We start from the raw sequence: 24,324 nt of genomic DNA, 5'->3' as shown, positions 1-24,324 counted from the left end.
TACATAAAGGTAAACTTTATTAATATTCATTTTATCTAATAGCAAAGTCTCACACTCAGTCTTTCTCTCATTTCAGTCAGTTTTATTGTTGACAAACTGAACGGTTTGTATTACGGTCTAGTCCAACTTAACTGAATGCAACCATCTGGTACAATTATGGCTATTCTGAACTATGCAATTTGTGAAAACTATGCAACCCCTTCAGCAACTGAAGAATTTGAAAGTAAATTAAAATAAAATATTATTTTACATTAAATAAAAAAGTTTTAAACTTAATTAAAATAAAACATGTCTTAAATTAAAATAAGCAAACTGTCATGTTTATTGCTGCCATAAAAAAAAAGTTAAACACATTTGGACAGTGAAGGAATGTCAGGATTCTTGCTCAGAAAAAGGAGCTGATCAACATGCTCTGACTTCAGAGCATGTTGATCAGCTCCACAAAAACTTTTGTAACAAAATATCGATTTCTGCTGTCCCTGTATCGATACATTATTAGCAAACAAAATATCACGATACTACACAGTATCGATTTTTTCCCCCACCTCTAATATATATATATCCACGTCTTAGATCAAAACCTAACAAGCTGAACGAGTTTGACTGCACAGATCTGGCTTTAGCTCTACAAACCATTTTAAATTTTATATCCTTCTTTGCAACAATATGTGTCTCAGCACATCTTTGTATTGACACAGTGAAACTGGCAAAAAAACACACGCTCACCTGTATTATCGAGTTCATCGAGATATGACACGTTCATTTTTTTTAATTGTAAAAATGTGAATTTTGTCACTCTGGTCATTAAAATATGTTTTTTTGCACCAAACTGACTCCATAAAAAATCCTTTTATTTACAGATTTATTTACAATACATATATATATATATATATATATATATATATATATATATATATATATTGATGTATACATGAGATACAGTTTCATACACCACCATTATGAAGCCAAAACTCTTAAAAGAAACTGTTCAGTGAGTACAAACACATGATATCCAGTAAGAGTCCAGTCAAAGAGAACAATTTATTAAAAGGACAGGAACAGTCATAATATATAATCTGCTCACCAGGTTGGATAACAGATACACACTCTATCTCTCATAATGTATGGATGTTTGTATTTACTTGTCTTTTTTGTAGGACTCTCGAAATGACACCAAACAACTAAGAGATATATACTGTGTAAATTAACACTGCAAACTCACTTAGAATCATAATCACTGTCAGACTTTGCCAGATGTCATGTAAGTAATCATACCATTAAGTGTTTTCTCTGCCATAGTGGGCGATTGCCTCTTCCTGAAGCCTGTTGTTTGTTGGTTTTGCCATTTGGCTGGTATGGAGTGGAAAAAATGCAAAGTGGTAAAAATATGCAAAAATAGTATTTGTAGTGGCTACATATTACAAGTCCAGAGCAGTAATTGGTGGAAACAGTTCAAAGTCATTGTGCTGACAAACTTTCCCTTGTTTCTTTGCTGGCTCTCCAAGAGACATGGGAACCAGATGATGAGAGGCTGCGCTGCTGCCATTTAATCCCAGAATTCATCTGTGTGCCATCCATGTCCACTGATTCACCCCGGCTCTGTTTTCAAAAGCACACGTTCAGGCAGTAAATCATGCCGCTGGTGTTGTCAAGATGCTCAAGCATTTCTTTCAGTTGGGATTTACCTTTCTTACTGTATCGTGTCTCCTAATCAGTCTGCTTCTTTTGCTCTTGCAATCCACCACATGCATTAAACGCCAAGCCTTTGCTGAGCGAGATTGTGATCCCCATGGCTCACTGGTGTTACTTTTATGTCCCTGCTGAGAGTATTGATGAGCTCTGGCAGCACCCAGCCCACAAAGGCACAAACATTTCTTTCACTGGCTTATACGAAATAAAACTGTTATAAACAAGACCCCAGCCCTTCTACCATTCCCTCATCCAAAAGCAAAACAAGATGCTGAGGCTGCGGAAACACTTCCCAGATGTGCGTCTTGAAGTGTAAGAGACTGGCTGGAATGGCATGACTCTGCTGCTCTGCTGCACTACAGAGGACAAGCATTAAGAAAACCTGTGCGTAATCCTCGCTGGCTTCTGATGACTCTGTTTTAAATGTCTCATAAACGAGACAAGATAATTACATGCTTATCATGGCATCTGTTGGACTCGGTTGCTGTAAGTAATGTGCAGTCATCCAGAATGTTGCCCTAACACATGCTAAATGACCTAGCCGTGACAAATAATTTCCATGTGCACCCTTTTTCATATTCCAATATTTGTGTGTGAATATATTTTGAAGGCAATAAACCATGTATTATTTTGCAGCCTGCTTTGATTTTTTTCAAGGCTGTAAACAAAGACAGAAGCAGAGAAAATGTTATTTTGCTTTTTCTAAATCTCAACACAGCATCTGTGAAACTAGCCAGAGCCCTGAGTCCATTCCCTGCAATTAAAAAGGGTGTGATTTTTCTCAGGTGGAGAAAATAAGATGACGTCACGTTACGTAGCACCGTTTGCAGGTAGGGAATGTTCAGAGTGTCATTCTCTCACAGACATTTGCTGACGCTCGACTTGGTCTTGCAGGGTTTTGCTGTATAATGGACTCTTGCTGCTGTGTTGCTGGTTGTGCAGGAAGAAACCAAATCCTGTGAGACAAATTAATACTTAGGCATGGAGGGATCTGTGGACAGCTGCTGAAAGCCGCTTTGACTGTTAGGCCTGCCAAAGAAAACAAAACAACACAATGCAGAGTCCCATAAGCACCAAGGGGAGAGAGTCAGATGTTGTTGTCGAGTGCTTTTATCAGCTATGATCATCTGACCGTCACGTTATGTTCTAACAGTGCCAAATGGCTGAAGAAAATTAAAGCAACCATGTAAATTTTCCATGTGAAGCTGTGGTCATAAGGACTGTGATTCCAAATGTTTGCTTTTGATTAAAAGGGATCTGTTATGCTCATTTGCAACTCCATTTATCTGTAGCAGGTCTGCATGATTCAGAATTTAATATAATCTTATTTACTGGTCTTTTGTACAGCCTGACGGCTCATCCTCGATCTGAGGAGACCTGAAATAGTTTTTTTGCACCAGCAATGAATTCGCAAAGTTTGAAAACTTGGCATAAATCAGCGTGGTGTGCAAAATTTTAGGAAACTGGTGTGAAGTGTCAAACCTAAAAAACTATATCCTGCAAAAGAACGGCGTCTGAAAGTCTGAGAGATGCATTTGGCCCTTCATTTCATCCATTAACTGTTCACTGAAATGTCACTAGAAATGGTCTCAGTGGAAGGGTGGCTGTCAAGAAGCCATGCTTAAGGAAGGGAAACAAGGAGAAAAGGCTGAGGTATGACAAATTACACAAATTACACTGAAAATCAGTGACAACAGGTCTGATGAATGATGAACCCAAATTTGAAATGGTACAAATTGTCATCAGTAAGGAGGGAGGCAGTCACTAGAGAGACACAATAGTGATTGTAGCCATCTGTAAAACACAGTGGAGATTGTCATGGTTTGGGGGCTGTATTTTAGCCAGGGGTGTCGAAGATGTTATCAAAATTGATACAATTATGAAAAAAATATCTGATTGGCATTTTTCAGCATGACAATGATTCAAAGCACACTGCCAATACAATAAAACACAGTGAAACATTACCAAGCATTGAGTGGCCTCCCCAGAGCCTCAGTCTCAACATTACTGAAGCAGTGTGGGATCATCTTGACAGAGAACAGAACAAAAGGCAGCCAGCCCTTCAAGAAGCCCGGAGGACAATTATTGGAGTCTACTTACAGACATTATAAGAAAACTGAGAGTTCAGGCTGTGATGAAAGTGGCCATATCAAATTTCAAGCTTGTTAGAACTTTACAAACTCTGTTTTTGCCTCATGTTCCATATTCCATAATTGACTGCTTTACTCATTTATGCAACCTCAGAGTTTGTTAACGTTACTGTGCATCATACTGCATTTACAAGTTTTAAAGATTTAAATATCAGTAACCTTAGTTTCATTACATTGCAGGAGAGAAGGCAAAGTAATGTTTTCTAACTCTGACATGGTTCCAAGATACTGCAAGACATTACAATGGCTTTGGTGGAGTGCTCCAATTACACTTCTAGTTTAAAGTAGGCAATTAGTAGCACTTCTTGGATCCAACCAAAACAGTGGAATTACATTAGAAGGAACCTTTCAGTGTTTGTGTTCTAACTGCCTTTACTTTATACTGTAACTTATTGGTCCAAGCACAATGTTTTCCTACAGAGTTTCGAATGGGTTAATAGAGTTACAGTAATTGCAAAAAATGGCATTTCCTAAAGCATGTTTTACTTTGCTTTTACCCAGCACAGCTTGTCATCCTTTAAGGCGCAGCTGTGCACCAAGTTTTTTATAGACAGAGGAAGGAGGGGTGTAACGCGTTTAGGAAGTTCCATCATAGGGCTCTGCATTTACTCTGCAGAGCTAGCCAGGGTTCACATTATGTTTACCTTTAACATGTTGCATTCATAAATTGTCCTTTTTCATAGACATGTGCATTTTCTCCCCTAGTATGAACATTCATACAGAAGAGCAGATGTGTGTAGTCTCATACACAAATCTTAAACACATGAACAGTTAGATCACTGTGTTTAGGTGTTAGGTTAACTGACTGATCCCCGTGACCAATTCACCGAACATTTCCATAAAGGCAGAATGTTGGGAATGCTCCGTTGAACAGTGTTTTCCCTAGTCTTTTAGCAGTAGAGCGGATGACAGGGATACAGGTTTAGCAGGGCTGACTCAAGTCTGAGGTTAACCATCAACTTGTGTGTGTGTGTGTGTGTGTGTGTGTGTGTGTGTGTGTGTGTGTGTGCAAACACAAAACCACTGACAGGTAAATTAAATAACATCATAATCTTGTCACAAAGCCAAGCTCTGCTGGAACATCTTGGGTCATGTGGGTATTAATGCTCCCCCATTTGCTATTGTTTTTGCAGCAAAGGTAGCTGCACAATGTTAGACAGGCGGTTTTACACAGTGGTTTATTGGTGTATGTAATTTCTATGGGACATGTACGTTCTTTTGCTATGTGCTAAAGGCATTCTGTGAAGCATTCTGTGAAACAGAGTGAAGCACCTTAACAATACTGCACAGTCCATCAAAGATAAGGAGGGGTTCCCTCTGAGACGAGGACTGGCGGGTCAGTGTGAAGACTGGAAACCAGACTGCCAAAAATGGGAAGTAGTTGAGTAAACATCTGTGACCTGAGTTTGTGAGTTTCAGTGAAGTATTTTGTGAAGCAAGCAGATAATATTTGGTAATACAGAATGGCAGTCGTGGTGGATGATTGATGAGCTGATTGACTTTGTTGTAACAGTACACACATCTTTCTAAAATTGTTCTCCTTGTCTCATTTCTTTGTTTTTGCAGTCAGATATAGTTGCTCAACAAAGGATCCCATGGGCTGTGTGTATGTGCCAAAAAACATTTGGACTTCAGGAGGAAAAAGTGTGTCATTGTGAACGTTTGTTAATCATGACTCAATACTGAACTTTTTTCTTTTTTTTCTTTTTACACATGTACATTGGTATAACTTCAGTTTATTTTTAACCTACATTTGTGTCACACTAGCAGTGACAAGGCCGTGATATTTAAATAACTATTAGAGGGACTACTTTGAAACTTGCTACAGATATTCATATTTACTACAGAATCAACTGTGATATTTTTGAGCATTCTTGACAAAATTTGGAGTTTTAATTAGTCAAATGCATTTAAGAAAAACTCTGCTCTTTGTTTTAGCAATTGTTAGCAAATAAAAGTATGCTAAGCTATCATGATTAACACGGTAGATATTATTATTGTTAATTACAGAATCTTATTTATAATTACACATGAGGTCTTGAATAACCAGGCCCCCTCTAGCTATGGCAGAATCAGGTAACCATGAATCCTTTTGTTATGCTGAAATAGCCCTAGTACTGGTAACGTCCCATGATGCTCTTCTTCCTCTACAGGAATGTTTTTTTGTTTTTTGTTATTAATGGAAATCACAGTCATGCCACCTTCTAGAACTTATGCTTAAGTTTTCAGTTGTTAAAACAAAAAACAGTGTTGAACTGAGCTCACTACACACCAATACTGGTGCTGTTGTTGGGGCTACATGCTACACAGCCACACTGGGTGCTGTTTCTCAGGTGGTAAAGAAGGCTGCCCACTAATTCTAGGGTCACTGATGTGATCTCTGGCCTGTCTACACTGCTTTGCATAGCCAAGTTAGATTAGCTTAGCAAGCCAAAGTTAAGAGGTACTCCCTACATGTAAGTGCAGGACATTTTCTCTGTGAGCTTGGGAGGAATTCCATTATTTTATGCCTAGAGGTGACATTTTCTGAAATATATGTTGAGTGAAGCTTCTAAGATTGCAGAGAAACTGATGGAATTTGGAAATATTGCTAGGTGAAATGGGGATATTCATCCATCACACGAAACATATATAGACATATGCACATTTCTATCCAGTGTGTTTGAGTTCATTTCCTTTCACGTGACACAACATGCTCTGTGAAGCAGAAAACATCAGACTCAGCAGTGTTTTGATGGCTCACTGCTCAGCTACAAATATTCCTTCATCCAGTGCCAAACTGGGTGGCAAATCACTAAGCATTTCCTGTTGGTGAAATTGTCTCTGCACTGTTGTGATGTTTAAGAAATTGGCGGTTTAACGCACTGCTGCTATGGTCTTGATTGGGTTTCATGGCCTGTAAGGATATGGGAAACAGCATCAGCTTTACTTCAACCGCAGCATTGTGAGCCAAACCTTGGCACTGGCTGCAACACACAGTGTGTAAACATGTCATGTGAGACCGATCGCTATAGTGCAATCTGTAAGCCTTTAGACCCCTTAGTTTCCACAATTTCTAATGTATCACTCATGCTAAAATGGAGTCAGTTTTTTTTTCTTACTAGGCTACACACAGTAATCCCCATTGAAAGGACAAAAAGCAAAAAAAAAGGTTTTGTCTTTTGTCAAAAGTCTTTTGTTAATATATTAAAAATAAAAGACTGGATACTTGGGTAAATGACTTCAAATATTCACTTAGTGCTTAATTCATGTATTTTACTCAGCATGCTCTATATTGTTGTTCATTCATCTTTCGGTCCCTGTCACAGAATCACATCCCAGCATTTGATGCTACCACCACTGTGTTTGGCTGAGGTAATGCTTAGGGCCGTGTTTCCTTCTGGAATTGTGGCCAAATAATTCAGACCAGAGGATTTTTTTGTTTTCATGGACTGACAGTTACTTGGATGCCTTCTGGCTAAATTTATGCCGTTTAGTGAGCATATGGCTCAGGAATTCTTTATGGTCTCTCTATCATAAAGGCTCGATTTGTGCTGGAGCAGAGCTTGTACTTTTGTAGGGTTCTGCTGGCTCAGGATAACAAAAGCTGTGTTTTTGTAGTTCATTTCAGATTCTTTTCAGTCACTTAGTCTTAATGGTCAGATCTAGGAAGATTATTGGTGGTTTCTAAATTTCTTGTCTTTAAGAATTACTTTACTGATTGTTTGTTTGTTTACTGCATCTTTTCCTCATCTCAGTGCATAACAAAAAGCCCTGTCAGTTCTAGAGCTCTTTGCTTTTACTTTATAATACACCATCAAAGAGACCTCATTTGTGCGTGCCCTTCTAAATTATGTCCAATGAATGCTTTTATTGGTCTTACTGATATCTTTTGGTTTCAGAGCTGAGCTATTTAACTGGTAATGAGGTTAGATGCTAGAGGAAGCTTTTTTTTACATGATCTATGAAAACAACCACAGCATTAATCCAGGCAGGTAATGAAAATATCAACTGATTACTCCTCTTTGAATTCTGCTGGCAAAACTTATGAGTGCACTATTCAAGCTGCATTAGGTTGTCTACAGTTGTTGCAAGCCACTTTGCAACCAATGTGTTCCCTAGCTTCTTCTTTTCATGTGATATCTGCCTTAATCTGGATTAATCTTTAGGTGTCACTGATGCTTGTGCTGTTCTGTACAAGGTCTTACTGTTTCTTTTCCCACAGTATAGGTCCTAAAGAGCCATAGCAACAAATACAAATTACTGCAGATGGTAACGGCAATCTTCTACTTTATATAGAGCTCCTGTCTAGAATACCATAATGTCGGAGGTGCTAAAACATTCAATAACGTCATAACTTGACTGTCCTAAACTCTGTCAAGTTTTAACATTTAAATTTAGCTATAAAAAACATGTATGTGACCTGGCCTGGACCAAGCAACAAGCAGCAAGTTAGTGACTTGCTGGTAAATTTAGCAGCTGTAGTTTATCCAGAGGTCAGAGGAGGTCAGACTGTCTCAACCAGCTCTGCTTGAAAAGCTCTTGGCCACATCTTTTGGATTGTTATCCCACCAAATCAAATCACTTTTATTGTCACGTCACATGTGCAGGTACACTGGTACAGTACATGCGAGTGAAATTCTTGTGTGCGAGCTTCACAAGCAACAGAGTTGTGTAAAAATACAATAATGTAAAACAAGCAAAATATAAGAATGGCTAAATCTGAAAGTAATAAATATATGTACAATATATAAGAGTATATGCATTACTGGATGTGTATACTAAATATGTTTTTCTACATGTGTGTGTGTGTGTGTGTGTGTGTGTGTGTGTATGTATACATATTTTACAAATTAAATAGAGTAAACAATAAAATAAAATATATAAAATATACAGAGGTTGGTAGTTGGACATGTGCAAAACAGTGGCATTAATGTACAGTGTGGAGTGCATAATGTTGAAGTTCAAGTAGTGAAGGTGAGGTGTTTATGGCTGGGGTGACTGGAGTCCTTGATGATCCTCCCCGCTTTCCTCAGGCACCGCTTCCTGTAGATGTCTTGGAGAGAGGGAAGCTTACCTCCAATTATCCGTTCAGAGCACCGCACTACTCTCTGGAGAGCTTTGCGGTTGTAAGCGGTGCTGTTGCCATACCAGGTGGTGATGCATCCAGTGAGGATGCTCTCAATGGCACAGCGATAGAAGGTCCTGAGGATGCGGGGGCTCATGCCAAATCTTTTCAGTCTCCTGAGAAAGAAGAGGCGCTGCTGCGCCTTCTTCACTGTTTTGTTTATGTGTACTGACCATGTGAGATCCTCAGCCAGATGTACACCAAGGAAGCGGAAGCTGCTCACTCTCTCCACAGCAGCGCCGTTGATGGTGATGGGGGTGTGTACTTCTCTGCACCTCCGGAAGTCCACTATCAACTCCTTTGTCTTTGTGACGTTGAGGGTGAGATGGTTGTCTTGACACCAGTGGGTCAGGGCGCTGACCTCCTCCCTGTAGGCCGTCTCATCACCGTTGGTGATAAGACCCACCACTGTAGTGTCGTCCGCGAACTTCACAATGATGTTGGAGTTGCTAGTGGCTGTGCAGTCATAGGTGTAGAGTGAGTACAGGAGTGGGCTCAGTACACACCCCTGTGGAGCACCAGTGTTCAGTGTGATGGGGGATGAGGTGATGCTGCCCAGTCTGACCACTTGGCGTCTGTCAGACAGGAAGCTAAGGATCCAGCTGCAGAGGGAGCTGCTCAGTCCTAGATCCTGCAGTTTCCTGTCCAGCTTCGAGGGAACGACAAACGACAAACAGCTACATCTACAAACAGCATTTTCACATACGTGTCTCTCTTCTCCAGGTGTGACAGGGCAGTATGTAGTGTCAGGGCTATGGCGTCATCAGTGGACCTGTTGTGGCGGTATGCGAACTGTGATAATGATAATGATAATGATGTCATCCAGTTAATTTAAGTGCGTAAAGCTCAGTCTGACCACACATACTGCTTCTGTTTTCCTCCTGGTGCATCTGTCAGTGCAGTGGGATCACCAATAAATGCACGATTGGGAGTTTAGTTGGCAGCCAAAGATGTCTGAGGCATAACAGAAGCCCCACAGTGTCTTACAGACAACTAGCTTGGGGTCATGATGTGTTCCCATATTTCTCCACATTTCCTCTTTCCATCATTTTGATAGACTGTTTCATCAGTTGATTTGAGTTTGCTCCATAATGCTAATTGTATTGGGTCGAATAGATTCAGACTCTATGCCTAGTTTCCCTATTCATAACAACTGCAGGTTATTTTTATATTTAAACATACATATAACTTGTCAATCTGGGTTCTGGAATTAGGGGTTTGTCCCCTTTAAAAGACAGGTGTCCTCATACTGAGCCATACCTTTTCAGTGTCGGCTAGGCTTCTGTTAGCTAGAGTCACTCAACTGAACCTCTCAACCAAATTTATTATGGTTTTGGTACCGTTTGTGTTTTTAATGGAAATGGAATGCTTTTGTTTTTTGGTGGGTCACATTCTAGAATTTTATTAGTTTGTTACCAGTTAGCTCTAATTACCAGATGTGTGTCCCGCACAATTTAGGAATGTTGCTAGTTAACAATGCTGGCTAGTTTTACTTGGCACTCACCCGTCTCATCTATATACGGCAAATTTTGGTTCCAAAAAAACAAACAAAAAACTTAAAGATAGTAAATGGCCTGTATTTGAATAGCACTTTACTTAGTCCCTATGGACCCCAAAGCGCTTTACACTACATTCAGTCATCCACCCATTCACACACTGGTGATGGCAAGCTACATTGTAGCCACAGCTGCCCTGGGGCGCACTGACAGAGGCGAGGCTGCCGGACACTGGCGCCACCAGGCCCTCTGACCACCACCAGTAGGCAACGGGTGAAGTGTCTTGCCCAAGGACACAACGACCGAGACTGTAGGAGCCGCGGCTCGAACCGGCAACCTTCCGATTACAAGACGAACTGCCAACTCTTGAGCCACGATCGCCCCAAAGATGACCATACTGGGTGAGGTTACTATGGCTCCATTCATCTTTTTTATACAGTCTATGGTGCATTTGCTCTTTGAATGTTCCCAACTGATTTTAGACATTTGACAGCTCGTAACTCTTAATTAACTCTGAGCAATGTATGAATTAATGAGACACACCTGCTATAGAAACATTCAGAAGCCAAGTGTCCAATTTAAAACTCAATATAATGTATCACTATTATTTAAGTCAAGGTAGTAGTGAGTATTTTTTTTTGTCAGACTAAATTTACAAGCACAAAGAAGCAGGAAATGTGCATTAAACAATAAAGGTCTGGAATATATAGTTTAAGTTTAAACACAATCTTAGACAAACAGTTTCATGATGGCACTGCAGTGCTGTGCCTAACGTTGATGGGAAATAGAGGGCGACACTTTTTAGTTATTGATTGAGATGAGTCAGAATTTAATTGCTCATAAAATGCTGTGGAAAATCAACCCCCACTCAAGCTACTGGCATTTGTTTGATGCTCCACTGAACCGTAGCAGTAATCTTTGCAACAGCAGCTACAGTATAGGAGTTGGTTTTGTGTATAATTGGAATATTTTCTTATGTTATCACAGATAGTTGACAGCAGAAAAAGCTTTTTAATAAGGTGGAACAACAGGCCAGTGGCTTCAATAGGACATTTTGACTTGTCATAGTAGCATATACGGGTGTGATTGATAAAATTAATTACGGTCTCATTATGTAACAGGCATGTCAGTGAGTCAGCCTGCACAACACCAGGGCCCATATAAATACGACAGGGCCATAATTAATGTAATCAATTACACCTGTATTACACCTGCAGTGACATCTCTATGGCCACTATGAAACGGGGCTTATGGAGATGCAAACAGAAAACTGAAAAGATACACGTGATTTTCACAGATATGATTTCATATTTTCTCTCTCTCACTCTCTCGCTCTGTCACATGCACACACATCCTAAAAGAAGCTCGCAGATAATAATGGTTTTTAATATATAAGCAACCTTTAGTAGCAACTGGCAAAAAATGTGTTGACTCACAGAAATAGAATAAAAAAATCTAATTACTTGCTAGAGGGTGTATATATTTTAACACTTTTTTTCATCCATATTAAAATTCAAGAGAATGCAAATGCGACATAAGAAAAAGAGCTTTATGTTTGTAATTAGTTTAGGGCACTTATATATGGATAAAACTATCATTGTGTAATACAGTAGCCTTGCAGCAATATATCATTGAAAACCTTTCAGAGGTATCAAATTATCTGTGAGTCAATTTTAGAGGCTATTATCCTCCTGAATTGCATGATACTAAAAATTATTTCCACTAATAAGTTCCACTGAACCTCATTAACAGTTACTGCATGGACAAAATATTGCAAGTACCTGGTCTATCTGGTTATTCTGATTCCTGCTCCTCTCAAATAGCAATGCAAAGACCCTTTTCTAAGCTTCACGGCTCACATTTTGATGTGTGACCAGAGGGAAAGCACAGGAGTCAATGATAAAAGCTGTCATTCATCTGCTGCTTTGGTTTCAGGTTCCTGGTCTTGTGAATGCTGGCTCACTGAGCAGAGCCAAAGAACAGATGGAACAGATAGAACGATGGCTCCACAGAACAGCGCCATCATTAATGTTTATCACTAACACCTGTGCTTATCCTATCCCGAGTCAGAATGGGTGCTGGCCTCAGGAAGTCATCTCAGACAGTCCTAACTGGGTTATGTAAGTAAATATGCTTTGAGGGGGAAAAACACGAGTTCTCAAGTACAGTGATAGTGCAAAAGAATAAAAATTAGACTAATTACTATTTTCTATAGATAGTGTCACTATTTCCATGTACTCTAATAAGCTCCTGATTTGTTAATTTATAGACTTCTTAGAATGATCCTTTCTTCAGTAGGAGGCTTCGTGCCGCTGTCAGAAGTATTAGCTAATGTTTTCTGAAAATGACCAAAGCAGTCAACAAAACTACTTTGAATTATTCCCAAATTGCCCATCAAGAAAGGAAATGAGAGAGTGAAAATGTAAAAGTTTCGTTTTCGCTTGTATCGATATACATGAAAATTATTTTTAGTTGCTTGTCTCAGGTTAAATCTGAACATATTAATAAACATATGAGTGGATATATTGTCATGTGAAAAAGAACACAAGTTCACTCTTACTGGTTCCAGAGGAATAAAGAGACTAAGTAGCAGCACTTGATTGATCAAATGCACTTGAATAAATGATAATCAGTAAGTATGACCACCTCCCAAAAAGTGGACGTTTGGCAGTTTGCTGGTCTGGAACATTCAGGTGTGTGTTAATACAATGCCACATTTCCCTCAGCTCAGAATATAAAAAGAAAAACAACCCAAAAAACAAGAGCTACAGCTCAGACTCTACAGGCCTCACTTTCTATGTAAACTGTGAAGTTCATGACAGTACAGTTTGAAAAAGAAACTAAAAAAAAAACCCAGAATAAATATGGTTTATTTGGAAAGTTTGCCAGGAGGCTCTTAAAAGAACATGGCAGCATGCTTAGGTTAGGAGTCAAATATGAGGACATCTGTCTGCCAGCTAAAGCTTGGCTGAAATTGGGTCATGCAACAGAACAATGATTTCAAGCACAGCAGCAAATCTACAACAGATGAAGTGAGAAAGAATCAAGGTGTTGCAATGGCCTAGTCAAAGTCCAGACCTTGACCTGACTGAAATGCTTTGGTGGCGCATTAAGAAAGCTGTACATCCACAAATGGCCACAATCCCCAATGAACGGTCACAGCGATGTGAGACGCTAATGATATCATACAGCAAGAACTGTAGCAGCAAGTTCTTGCTGCTACAGTTATTGACTCATGCGATGTACTTAGTTTTTCAGAGGACTGTACAGAGTCCTGTAAAACTGTCTTTTTTTTACATTACTGTAGCTTTTGAAGAACTTTAATTTATTAAGGGTGTTTTCCTGGTCTACTTTTATTTGAGGTTAATTGTTCCTTAAACACATGGAGCAGGACATTGCACTTGATGGTTCTCAACTACACTCTACTAAAAAATGATTGCAAAAGACATGCCTAGGGGGATATTTTACACCCTAGATGTCCACAGTTGTCTTCCATATTGTGGCTTGCCATTCAGGAAGCTCTTAAGCATTCAAGATCATTAAAGCAGATTAATTTCTGGAAGATACTTTAACCAAGAGAACAGGAGCCAGCATAGAAGGATATTTATTTGCTCTGGGCCGTTAAAGTATGTATGATTGATATGGCAGTCGATCTGCCAGAACGAAGCCTGTCTCCCCCGCGCTCCCCCTCCCACTTTCCTCCTCTCCCCACAGTGGACTTCAGGTGAAATGACATATAAAAGGTTGTGGCCCGCGCTAACCAAATGTCTGAATGTTTTTTTCGTGGGGCTTGTTGTGCATCCACAGTTCATTAGACCACACTACTAGAAGTACACCACATCGCCTGGAGGGAACATGAGGAGGAGGTGAACAATTTTATTGTCCAATTACTCCACCGGGCAGGCATGCTGAATTCTACTCCCATGGTGATTTTTCTTACAGACAGCCACATCTGCACAACACTGCAGTTAGGCTAAGGATATATTAAAATTGGATAAAGGGGGGTAGGATGTAAGGCTTAAATGACGGACAGAGATCCGGAAGCTATGGCCTTCTGCCCTGTGTTTTGTCCCCTGTGAAACTACTGTGAGGCAATGTCTGAATAGATAAATGGAAAAGCATGAAAAATTCAGACGTTGAATGAGTGTGAAAGTGACATAAGTGCTATAGCACAACTGAGCAAGATGCAACTTGCAATACAAATAATTCAATGATCAAATAATTAAATCAAATTAATTAAATAAGTAATCAATAAATAAAGCAGCTAATGCACTTTTTCAAGTGAGATATCTTGTCTTCTCCTTTCTTTCAGATGAAGCAACATCTGTATGAAGCATACTGGCCACAGACCTGTTCTCAAGCTTTCACATTTTGATGTATCACCACAGGAAACGCACAGAAATCAATGATGAAAACAGTCATTCTTGTGCTGCTTTGGTTTCAGCTACTTCTAAATTCCTTGCAAAGAAGAAGCGAAGCAAAGCAAAACCTTACAAAGAAACTTCTTGTTGGTTTTTCCTCTCACCCATTACTACATTCCAGCCGCCATTTAACCCCATCTTGTCATCTGTTTCGCTGTTGTGTTGTCTTTAGATGATACAATTAAAGACAGTCCTGAACTGGACTCTGCTCAACTGATCTACAACCAACTTATAACAGATGTGCACACAACATGCGCTAAAATGACTACAGGATGATAATAATGTTGATGATATGTGATATAAATTCTTCCACAGCACCTTCATGACTTTTGATCTGACATCAGCCTCTGCCTTTAATGAAATCTTAGGATCATTCAAGTTCAGTCTTGCATTTATATAACAGGATTCAAAGGGTCTTGTTTCCTGACTGTCGAGCGTAACACTCTGGAATCTGGATCTAGTTTAGGACATTATATTTAAAAACATTTAATGCGTAGTATGTGGAAAGACAAAATTATTTTGCATATTTAGGGAAAAAGGCTATATTGTTTTTGGTTTTTGACATGCTCTGTGTCTTGAATCCATTGTCAAAAGGTGCGCTGGTGGTTGGTCGAGAATACAGATAAGCCTCTCGGATCAAAAGAGCATTTGATTGCGGTTTTATGTCTGGAGTCAACCAGTATGTGGTCCATGTGGTGGAAAGTCTGTTCTGCTTTATACTTAAATAGTGCGTGAAACATTCAAAGTGCACACCGAAGCATCTGTCATATCCTCAGGTTGCTGTTACCGATCTGCTGTCACTGACCAGTACCAACATTGGGCTCATTGGGTCAAACGGTTGCTGCTGGCATTCTGCACTGCATCCACACGCTCTACTGTAAACCCTCCAGCTCTTGCTGCACCCCTAAACTTGACTAGAACTTTGGGAGTGATAGACGGGCAGTTTTTTTGTTCTATCGCGAGCGGTGTGAGTGCTGTCAATGGGGGACACACACCGGTCAGCATCTAACCAGAACAAGCTGTTTTCCATCGCCTCTGCCCAGGCCAGCACATCATTATTTTGTTTGGATGCTAGCCCTGTCACATGTGTGTCACACTCTCTGGCTGGATGTCAAATCTCTGCTGTAGCCACTTTTATTTTCCCCTGCAGAAAGAGAGTTTGTTAGTTGTAATGAAGTGCACCCGTTACACAAAGAGGGTTATTAGGTGTATGAATAATAAAATACTACAGTCGCTTTTATGCAGTCACTGCAATCAGTGATTTTTACAGCTACATGCCTGTGAATCAAAGTGTGATATTTAAGTCTTATCTGGAATGTGCTAAACTGATTTGAGAAGTAGTTCTGAGCAAACAGAATTTAATATCTATGCACTGTGGGAGCTTTCTTATTCACTTAACTAATAATAATAAAGCATCAAAGCGCAGACAAGAATAAAAAAAATGGCGTAACCTTGAAGGCATAAGGGCTGCACATTGGTGAAGCATTTTCTGCTGTGAAGCAGGGTGAAGTGGTTACAACAACAGAGGGACGTAAGGATCGCGGGATTGTTTCATTTAGTCTGGAGCATGAGGTCCATGTGGGCAAAACCAAGGCCATGTGAAAGCGGACTGCAGTGGAAATTTTGTGCTAATGTATTTTTCTTTAATGAGAGGATAACCTCAAAATCACACTTTTACATTTAGTGTCTAATAATAAGAGAACTAAAAGGAAAGGCTAAAGATAAGGCCTGACTAACACAGGACCTAAAACTGTTAACAAATAAACAAACAAAGATATTTTTAGGCATAGCTTTAACATCAAAACAATTTAACCTTAATCATTATTTAAGTCATGAATCATCCCTCCTTTTTTGCCTTTAAGCAAAAAGCAGCATCTGAATGCTTGTCACTGCACATCACAAGTGGCTAAATGTCCCCGTGCCTGTGACTCACTGATGACATCAGTCAACACCCGGGCACAGCCGGAGACACAACCTACCGCTTGGGGAGTCAAAGGTCAAGGGACAGGAATTAATTAGCGCAAGCTGGTAGCAGAGACAAACGTAACATGGGTCATCACTATCAGCCAAAGATCTCCACTTATGACGTCTGTTTATGAGCATGAATCATCATGCAGTGGCATATCATGCTCGAAACTGTACCTGCTGAAGACTCTGAGATTCCTCCCTACTTCTGGGAACATTCAGAGAACAGATCAGTCATACCTTGGGCCTGGGAGAGCCAAAGCTTACAGGATTATGAAGCTACAGTGCCAAAAATTTGAAGAGAGTATTTGAGGCAAAAGATATATTAGAGGGTCTAGTTTTGTTCCAGTGTGTTGTAAAGTCTGCCAGTTATTGGGTAATTGGTTAGAATGAAGAAACTAGGATAATCGGGGGAAGAGCAGTGCTGGAGCTGAATCGTCAAAGATGAAGTTCAGCCTCTGAGGCAGTGTAAAGTCAAAAAGACCATTATAGTTTCAATTTTCAATTTATTTACATTTGATTTATGGCATCATATGAAGGAAGAGATAAAGACCATTTTAAAGATAAGATAAGAAACGATAAAAAAAAATTTGCGTGCACTAAAAATACCTAAAACAAACATGTATACGTATCTTTCACTGAATGTGAGTCCCATATCAGCTCTCCTGTTTATCCCCATTTGTCTCTCTGTCTCTCTTTGGCTGCTAAATGCATGACTGTGTTCGCCTGCTTGCATCCTTTGTCATTTGTTGATGGGCATCCAGCATTAAGCAGCTTTATGTTACCCACTCTATTTTAAAAAATAAAAAATAAAAAATAAAAACTTAAGCTGATAAGAGCCAAAAGACATTAAAACCATGTAGATCTGACAGTAATGACAGTCAGCCAATTGTTCCTGGGGGTTTGTCACTATGAGTGACAGCTTTTATCTTTCACATGTTGTAGCTGTTTGATACATAGCATATACTTCTGATAAGTCACGTGTTTCTAAATTATAGAAATACTTAAAGAAATACTTAAACTATGAATATAAGGTGAAGGCTGAGGAAAACAAAATCAAATAAAACGAATGCACCGAGGACACGTGCTAAAAATGAAAAATGAAAATTTAAACCAAACATTTAGGCCATAACACAAATTATAACCAATCATGCACTGCATTTGGGGTGAAAATACCATCAGATAATTAATTTACTTTTATGGTAATGAAAGTGACACAACTTTCCACACGCTGTCCATCCATACAGTCTGAGGGCAGCTTTTTGGTCAGTGTCCATGGAAAAACATCAATTGTAATTAGGGTTTACTTCAGCACAGGGGAGATATTTTTTCCTGCTCACATGGGAGCCCAATTTATGGTCAAATTCTGAGGTTGAAATTACAGAGAAAGTAAGAGAACAGCTGTCAGTCTCGGTTAGTTGGAATGACATGGATAGAGCAAGGAACACACAGGATGGTAACGGCACATGAGGTTTTGCTATAGCGTGATCCCAGAGTGCTGACCAACGCCAAGGGCCAGTTTGAGGTCCACCTTGAACCATGTGTGGAGCTGAAGGCCGTGTTGATGTCAGTTTAGGACAGGTTATTATCTCAAACAAGGGCTTTACACTTTCTGAGTCCTACATATTTCATAGCACAAGCATAATATACAAAGGATGCAGCATGTAGTTGTTACATATAGTAAAATGCAAAACAGGGAAGAAAGCTATATAGGGATTCAAATGATATAATCTTTGGGATCTTTGGAGTGGGGTTAAATGACAGTGTGCACTTTGTTACCGAGTATGCTTCAACCAACTATCTTAAAGCGGTGAGCCAAATGCAACACTTCAGTGTACATCATATTGTCAAAAGTATCCCCATCCAAATTATTGAATACTGGTGTCCCAATCACTTTCATGCTCACATGTGTATATAATCAGCAAGTAAGGGGATGGCCCCTTCCAACATGACTGCTCACCAGTGCACAAAGCAAGGTGCATAAAGACATGGATGAGCGAGTTTGGTGTGGAAGAACTTGACTGGCCTGCACAGAGTCCTGATTTCAACTTGAAGGAACACGTTTGGGATGAATTAGAGTGGAGACTGTGAGCCAGGCCTTCCCATCCAACATCAGAGACTGATCTCACGAATGATCAAAAATTTCCATAAACACTTAAACACACTCCTAAACCTTGTTGAAAGCCTTCCTAGAAGAGTTGAAGCTGTTATTAAATTAATTTTTTTCCCTTAATGCACTTAATATTGTAAGATAAAGACCCTATCATAATATAGAGAATCTCAGAAATCAGACAAAACCCTCTGAGCAAGCACTTTGGTGACAGTGGGAAAGAAAAAAATCAGGAAGGACGAAGAGACAAAGACAAAGTGAGTGAAAAGGGATGAGAGAAGGAGAAACACTCATGGGAAGCCCCCAGCAGTCTAAGTTCATTGCAGCATAACTAAGTGAAGATTTGGGGTCATCTGATCCAGCCCTAACTATATGCTTTATCAAAAAGGAACGTTTTAAGCCTAATCTTAAAAGTAGAGAGGGTGTCTGTCTCCTGAATTCAAGCTGGGAGCTGATTCCACAGAAAGCCGAAGGCTCTCCCTCCCATTCTACTTTTAAATACTGTAGGAACAACAAGTAAGCCAGCAGTCTGAGAGAGAAGTACTCTAATGGGGCGATATGGTACCATGAGGTCTTTAAGATAAGATGGTTCCTGATTATTCAAGACCTTGTATGTGAGGATCAGGATTTTAAATTTGAGTCTAGATTGAACAGGAAGCAGTGAAGAAAAGGAGAAATATGTTCTCTCTTTCTAGCCCCTGTCAGTACACTTGCTGCAGCATTTTGGAACAACTGAAGCTTTTCAGGGAGTTTCAGGGATATTAATGAATTACAGTAGTCCAGCATAGAAGTAATAAATGCATGAACTAGTTTTTCAGTCTCACTCTGAGACAGGGTGTTTCTAATTTTAGAGATACTGCACAACATATTTGTTTAATATGTGCACTGAATATATCCTGGTGAGAAATGACTCTAACATTCCTCACAGTGTTACTAGAAGCCAATGCAATGCCAAAGGCTGGGCTGACATCATATTATCCTTTCGCTATGGATTAAGAATAGGTTGTCACTCAAGTTCATATGTGTGTGAAGACAGATGAGTGAATACTTTTGGCAGTATAGTGTATCTTTGCTCCTCAATGTGGTAAATACAGTACACAAGAGTTTGTGGGTGCAATAGGATGTGTGTGCGTGAGTGTCCGTATCAAGCGACACTGTGATTATGACTGACCTGAGTAAATATTTTATATGGTAAAAATGGGAATTAATAATGAAAGATGTATAATTACACTAGTGCCGTGGTCTGGTAAAGCTGAAGTCATAAAAGAACAGTATGGTGCACAGCTATTGAAAGCTTTCTAACAGAAAAACACAATTTATCAATTGACAGAGCCCACAGGAAAAACAATGGGGCGGTAATGGCTGGTATTCATCTCCCAACATCTGTGAATTAACAACCACGAGCTACAGCGCAGCATTCAGTAAAATCCGAGAAACATAAAATACCGTTTTCATATCTTCCTTCAAATGATCTCGGGGTAAAAAGTAAGCTCCTGTGGGAAAGTAGAAAGTCACAGGCCAACTGGTGAGAAATGGAAGAGCATCAGAATAACCGATGCTGCTGTGTTCACTTCTTTCTATGTTGTGCTAATTCCAAAAAAACAATTGATCGGGGTCATAAAAATGCTTCCGCTTTCATAAAATACTGCAAACCAGAGCAATCAAATACAAGTTGCTGCCAATCTACGAAAGCAGCTTTGATCGTTCGAAAACAAACATGCCAATGAGAGACAATACATAAATCAGCAAATTAGCACCTGCAGTGTAACACTTTCCTTCCCCTTTCATTTACCTCTGTGTGTAATTTACGACTTTGCAGCTCGATCGTCTTGCCAAGATTTTAAGTTGAACTATGCTATAGGTGACGTTTTCTTGAGGCGACATGCTTGGCTGCAGCTCCAGCTGGAAGAATCAGTATCCTGGGCCAAATCTCAGCACCTGCAGTGATGGATTATTTCCTGGCTTCTACCTGTAGTCTTAATCAGGTTGCCTGCAGTTCACTGAATCGTAGCGAGAATCAATTAAGTGAAACTTGGAGAGGTTTCAGCAAAGGAGATACACACACTCATATATATGGGGACTTCAAGTGGGAATAGGCTATAAAACTAAATCATACAGTATCTTAAAACATATTTTCACATTATCCTATCAGTGCAAAAGACATTATGAGTATATATGAGCTTTATTTTCTTTATCTGTGTTAAAGAATAAAGTGTTTTGGGATTTGAGGTCATGCAAAGTGCCTCTAAAGCCTCATATTTGAGTATGAGGTTTCAGAGTGTACAGCACAGTATGTGCAGTATGTCACACACAACAATCGGAAATGAAAATGTTAAAACTTTCCTTTGATCCGATCTCCCTTTGATCATGTCAGTCCTGTAGGATCAAATACACCCTTAGAGGAAGTTTTAAAGTAAGCAAATGAGATCTGATAGGAGAACAGTGTTAAAAATGCAGCTGTATTTAACAAAGTGTCAAACAGGGTGTGTGTAGAGATGAGAAGCAGCCATTGGTGTGAGTAACTCTGATGAGAGGCATGGTAAACACATGAATATGAAGACAAACTTTAAACAGAATAACAGAGGGGAACAGTGAAAGTACTGTGTTTGAAGGGGTGTTAATTACAACGAGTAAACATTACGAAATCACTTCAGAAACTATTAGAAACCATCAAGCAAAGGGGAACTTTATTGACTGACACACAAAGGAAGTGTCTTATCTTGCAAATCCTGTAACTGGAGACTACACTACAAAAGCAACATACCCCACATACTCACTACTACTATGCGAATACTATTAATGTATAAAGTCATTCAGTGATCCAATCTAAATGACAGTATTAGGATTTTTTTGCCTCCTAAACTCTTCTAGGCAAACTGATGTTTTCCATAAAGTGTTTAAGAGGGGCACTGAGTTTCTTTCACCCTGTGCCCTCTACAGATGGTTTGCATTTCCTCTGTAAATTTTGACATACAGGGTTTTGGCATCACTTTAAAATTCAGAAACAATGCTTTTTAAGACCTACAGTAATTAAAAATAAAGATAAAATATTTTCGTTTTGTTTTTCCTTTTTTCTTTGCTTTTTTATTTTATAAAGAAACAATAAATGCAAATAATAATTTAGTATAAAATCGATTTATTTTAGTATAATTATCCCTACAACACAGTATGTGATACTTTTCATTGCCACACATGACAACAAAGCAAACGTCTAGGTTTTGAGCCAGACACAACAAGACATGTCTAAAATGATCTGTCCTTTTAACCATTTAGAGTTTTTAGGATTTCAGCCAGCTGACCCTTCTAGACTAAAATAAACATCAAGCGTAAAACAAACAACTGAAAATAATTGAAAATAATTCAATGTTTAATTAGCTTTTAATTCAATTCTGCTTTATTCATACAACACCAATTCACTGCAATATTGCAGGATAAAAATGCTTGAGTGTGAGAGAGAAAAGACCCCCAGCAGACCCAGGCTCGGGAATGGCAGCCATCTGCCTCAATCAGTTGGGTATGAGGAGAATGGGAAGGGGCAAAAAAGGAAGATTATATTTATTTCTATACTTCGTATATATATTACATATATTACACCTGGGATGTTGATCAAATGATATGGCTGACTTCTGACCAAACAGTGGCATCATGACACAGGTGTGTGTACACATGAGAGAAAGTTTTATGTGGTCCACATCGCTGACCAGTGTCATTCTGCAGTTAGAAATCCTCAGCTGTGATGTTTTCTTTCACATGAAAGACACATGCATGCCTGCTACCTGGTGAAGCGATGGCAGCAGGGTTATTTATGGGAAGAAGACAAGCTGCCTGAGGCAGTATGGGGCTATGGGAAAGATCTTCTGCTGGAAAAGCTTTATGTTATGTTACAGTGACATGTACCACCTATCAAAACATTTTTGCAGATCACCTACATCACTTCATGGCAAAAGTATTCCCCGATTGCAGCAATGCCTTCTGGCAGATTAATGCACCCTGTTGCACTGCAGAAATTATTTGGGAATGATTCGAGGAACATGAAAAAATGTTCAAGATATTTACTTAAGCTTCAAATTCACTCAATCCAAACAAGCATGTCTGGGATCTGCGAGTCCGAGCCACTGCGGCACCACCTTGCAGCTCGGAGGGCTTGGGAGATATGCTGTTTATGTCTTGATGGCTGATACAGGGAACACCTTCAGAGGTATTGCTGAATGTATGCCTTGAAGGCTAAGTGTTGCTTTGGCAGAACAAGAAGGTCATACAAAATATTAAGCAGGTGTTTTTAATGTTGCAGATAGCAGATGTATATCTTCAACTTTCTTTCATGTGGGTTGTTGATGTTTCAGCATCACAGAAGATTAAAGAAAATCAATTTAGCTGTTATTGTTCTCATTTAAAATGTTCTAAATAGCTAAACATCGCCTTTATTTTGTGTGGACCTATCCAGTTTTCATGTGATGTCAGAGCTACGGGGACATGCCCATCTGGTGAGCAAAAGCAGTGCTTTGCCCTCCAGCCATCCTTTGATCATCTATTTAACTCGAATTTAGCCAAAATGCCTGATAGCTGCTGTGCTATCAGATGCATTAATCAGTGTGCTCATTTACAGCTGCCAAAAGAATGGAGAGTACTCATCAGCTTTATTGTTTATTGACAAATTAATACTACCTGAACTTTTCTGGCCATAAATCGTAAAAGTCCAAGTCAACAAAACATAAGATTTACATGTGGTAGTTTGCTTAAGCTAGTAACGTAGCACTAAACTTCACTTTAACGATGAAACATTTCTGGGCACCCAGGTTCGAGTCCGACATGCAGCCCACATCTATCTGTCAGCTTTCCTGTCATTCTTCACTGTATTTATCTAATAATAATTTATCTAATTGCACTGGTAATTTGTTACACTGACAATATTATTTCTACCTCCTTTTTCAAACAGGTATCATAAATGAAAGGCTGAAGGGAAACTGTACATATACTGGAGTGATAAGCATCTGTTTGATAACAGTTCTAAAAAAATACGTGTTTTTAGATTAAATTAAATACATGAATGAAATTGCAATTTAGTTTTCAAAGATGTGAGAATATGCAAATGTAAATGGTTGACAATGAAACACATTTTTTAACATGAGATTCAGAAGAGATACCATGATTGTAGGGATTACTAAAAAGGATTAAAGAAATAAATAAATAAGCGTCTTCTCTTAATACAGTAACTCCCATTTCTGTCCTTTAGTGTGATGTAATCTCTACGGTGTGACATGCATGAAATAACCCAAAAATGTGCTTTAAATGTCAAAACATCTTTTAAAAAACTGTTCACCATAAATGAAACGTTTTTATTACCTATTTTCCAACTACTTCTGTGTATACTGACTTTAACATTTCA

This window comes from Oreochromis niloticus, linkage group LG11, assembly GCF_001858045.2.
Source record: "Oreochromis niloticus isolate F11D_XX linkage group LG11, O_niloticus_UMD_NMBU, whole genome shotgun sequence".
NCBI lineage: Eukaryota > Metazoa > Chordata > Actinopteri > Cichliformes > Cichlidae > Oreochromis > Oreochromis niloticus.
The sequence above is the reverse complement of the archived record's forward strand: the minus strand, read 5'-3'. Positions refer to the sequence as shown.